Below are 4,204 nucleotides of genomic sequence, written 5' to 3'. Positions count from 1 at the left end.
ATGCATCCAGGCCAAACATGTTTGAAGCTGATGGATGGTCAATGACAAAGAGGGTAAGGAGCCGGGGAACACGTTTGTACATCAGTTGGACAATGAACTGCCCATGAAGGGGAATGGAACCATCTCCGCAGGCTACCAAACACTGAGAGGGAAGTGACAACTCAGGAGAGCCCAGTCGGGTATATTTCACCATATTACTCAGGGAGATGGTAGCCCCAGTGTCGGCCTGACAACAGACATCCTCAGTGAAAAGGTAGAGCACGAGGTACAGCTTCCGTGCTGATGGGTCATCCTGTGGAATGACTGATTGCAGAGCATGGACAGTATCTTGAGGCCTAGGAGGGGATGGACTGGAGCAAGTCGAGCAACTATGACAAACCGATTGGATGTGGCCCTCCTTGTTACACAGCACGCATGTTTTCCAGCAGTGGGGACAATCAGCTTGAGAATTTGTGGTGAAGCACTGTGGGCGAGATGGAAGTGGGTTGCGTGACCGGCGACAAGGGGTGACCGGAGGTGCCGATGCCGTAGAGGCATCGGGCAGAGAGGAGTCCTGACAGTGCTGGCCTCTGTCGGCTGGGCCAAGTCGATGTCGCGAGGGCGTAACTGCCGAGATGCATCACTCGCTGCCACTTGCGGCCGCACCATAAGATGCTCTTTAGCCACTTGAACAATTTCAAAGGAATGGGCAATGCGGAGAATCTCTTCCAAGGAGGGGTTATTGAGTTTCAGTGCCACAGAGTGGGCCTCAGAATCAGAAGCCTGCTGAACCACCACATCCCGGATCAGGGAGTTTGCATACGAAGACCTGCACTGCTGACTGGTGCACATAAAACTGCATTGACGGTTGAGACCCTGCAAGACTGTGACCCAGGAACGATGCGATTGACTGATCTGTTTATGGTACTGGTGGAACTCCAGTCAAGAGGCAACCACATGGTAGCGTTGGGAATAAGTTTGTCAGCAAAAGGCATATCTCCTGGAAAGAGAGAGCCACAGGATCGGACAATGATGCCAACTTGCGGAGAAGAAAGAATGTGTCTGGTGAGGCCCAAGACAAAAACAATGACCGCTGCAAGGACTCATCTGTGACTTGGAAAGCTGTGAAATGTCATTTCAGCCGGTGTAACGATGTTTCCCAGTCTTCTTTAGTGTCATTAAATTGGGAGAATAACGGCGGAAGTGGGAAAGCATTGGACACCCGAGGACTTGGAAATTGCTTTAGCAGTGTGTCCCTTGCATCAACTTTGTCCGTTAACAACCACAGCAACTCCTGTAAGATGTCTAACTGGAGCTGCTGCTGCTGCTGCTGCTGCATGAGCTACTGCTGTTGCTCCGGAAGACAGACCAACTTCGCCTCCGTGCTAAAAACGGCCACCGTTTACCTCGTCACCAAAATGTAACCACAACCGGAATGGCCACGGGATTGCTGAAAACAAAGCACGGTGGGACCAAACGGGAGTGGCCCGCGAACATACGACCGGGAAAGGACAGACACGGACAACGATGGATGACCGAGCAAGACCTTATGAAAGAAGCAACGGGGTCACAAGTGACAACTTCACGAATCCACAACATCCACTCGTACATGGAAACAAAGTAAAGTAAATATGCTGTCTGTAGGCGAGATGTTGATAGACTCAGGCGAATATCAGATTGCCTTGCTGAACGAGAGGTAGGTGCTTAAATACAGAATAGGGTATGTTGCTATTGGCTGCTGGGACCATGAGCTCCACCGTGGCACCCTCACGTTATACGTGGGCTAGGAGCGTGTGCAGCCACGGCTTACGGCGTGACGGCTGCAGAGACCTCTATTGGTAATTGAGGTCCATACCATCTGGTGTGGATTCGAAACCCGCAGTGCTTGGTACCAGAGACACTATGCAGTTGAAACCACCTGCATGCCAGAAAGGTAAATTCGGTCATTTACACAATACAGGTTGCAGGAGCCGTACAGTGATTAATCTAATTGGCAAACATCTGGACACCAATACAGTTAAGATTGATTGTAAAAGGTAAATTTCATGATCACTCCAAAAATGCTGCCAATAATACATCAACTACATTGAGCATGTTTCATCTTTGTTCACACCAGAAGCAGCAGACGAGATTTGCTGCGAAATATATAGAATGCTTACCAAAGTGCCAATGTGTCGGAGAAAGAATTAGAAGCACTTAGTAATCTGTGAGAGGACAAAGATACTGTAGTTCTGCTAATCAACAAGGGCAACAATAAGGTCCTAATGTCACACGTGAACAGCAGCAAGAAGATGTTTATAACAATAGTGGAAACTCCTGGTTGGAGGAATACATAAAACAAGGGAAAGGCAACGACTCACTTCTAATGGACTGATGCACGGAGTACAGATGAGTGGTTGTCTTTCCCTTATTTGAAGAAGACTTTTCATACTTTTGATCTTTTGGAGAACGTTGCCTACAGATGCTGATCCTAGGAATAAAATAAGGAGGGAGGATGGTGACTCTTCTCAGTGAGTCATGGCTGACACGTAACAACATTAAAAGTCTTAGAATATAAACAGCTGATCCAGCACAACTATGTGGGCTTCCTTCAGTTCATAATGCATACCTTTAAGTCTCACAGTTCATAATATTGGTGTTTCTACATACCAGCTGGAACAATACCTGAAACACATTCTCAGTGGATATATGGGGAAGCTTCCTGGCAGATTCAGGACTTGAGTCAGGAATATGTGCCTTTTGCAGACAGGTGCTCTACTGACTGAGCTATCCAAGCACAATGTGTGACCCACCCCCCACAGCTTTTCCTTTTAGCTACTCCTATCTCCTATCTGATGCTGAAGGAAGTAAAGCTTTGAGACAGGGTCACAAGCTGTACCTGGATAGTTCAGCTGGTAGAGCACCTACCTGTGAAAGGCACAGATTCCTGGTTGAAGTCCAGATCTGGTATACAGTTTGAATCTGCTAGGAAGTGTCAAATCAGCACGCACTTTGCTGCAGACTGAAAGTTCATTTTGGTAATGTGGGGAAGTGTGAATACATTTACAATTCCACTCAACTACTACTCCATAATACAATCATCCACAATGCAGCCTTCCTCTTTATGAGAGTCCAACTTTCTGGATCCTAGTAACTCGTTGCCTAAAAGTTAAATGATTGTTTCACTTTTCTCTTTTCTCATGTCAACTTATTTCCCGTTTAATGGAAAATAATATGAACCAACAAATGGTTTGGTGATGGCTAGTTCCTTATCACCTTCTTGGCAAACCTACACATGGAACACTTTAAAGCAAATGCACTAGAATTCAAAAAGTTCAAACTAATGTTTCTATTGATATATGGATGGCACATTTTGTTGTGGCCACGAGAAACTGAAAATCTTAAGAGTTCCAGGAAGATTTAAAATTTATCTTACACAGTCCAGTTAATGTGATCACCTGTCAAAAGCCTGAATAACCACTTTTGCAGCACAGACATGCAGGAAAAAAGTCACTGAGATTCTAGAAGGTACCAAAGGGCTGTGGAGCCACGTTGAGTTCAGTGCAGTGGCCATCTGTGCTGGATTTCACTGTTGAAGATCCATGGTGTGAATAACCCAGTCAGGGTGGTTCCATTGATTCTTGATTGGGTTTAAATCTGAGGGGGTTTGGTGGCCAAGGGAGTTTGTTAAACTTGTCCTGATGCTGTGTGACATGTTGCAGTGCCTTACTACTACAGGCTATTGTGCTGAAGAAAAACAAACTGCATGTAGGGGTGAATATGGTCCACAAGACAGATGCATACATGTATTGGCTGACAGCCTTCCAGAATGATGAAATCAAGGAGGAGGAATCCCACAAAATCATTCCCCAGACCATAACACTGCTTCCTCTGGCCTGAATCCTTCCAATTATTGCCACGTGGCCATACACAAAAAACGTCATCTGCCCATTGGAACTTAAAATGTGATTCATCTAAAAAGGCTACCTTTCACCCTCAGTGGATATCGAGTTGGCATGCAAATTCCGGCCTTCGTCGCCAATGAATAGCAGTTAGCATGGGTGCATGAACTGGGTGCCTGCTGCAGAGGCTCATTTGCAGCAACATTCGCTAAACGATCACCGAGGAGAAACTGTGGGTAGCCCCTCTGTTGACCAGGATGGAGAGTTGCTCAACTACTGCATAACTATTTACCCATACACATCACTGCAGCCATCATTCAGTCCTGTCATTTATGGCCCGAAGT

This window comes from Schistocerca americana, chromosome 6 (genome assembly GCF_021461395.2).
Source record: "Schistocerca americana isolate TAMUIC-IGC-003095 chromosome 6, iqSchAmer2.1, whole genome shotgun sequence".
In the NCBI taxonomy this organism is placed as follows: Eukaryota; Metazoa; Arthropoda; class Insecta; order Orthoptera; family Acrididae; genus Schistocerca; species Schistocerca americana.
This window is presented reverse-complemented; position numbering follows the sequence as displayed.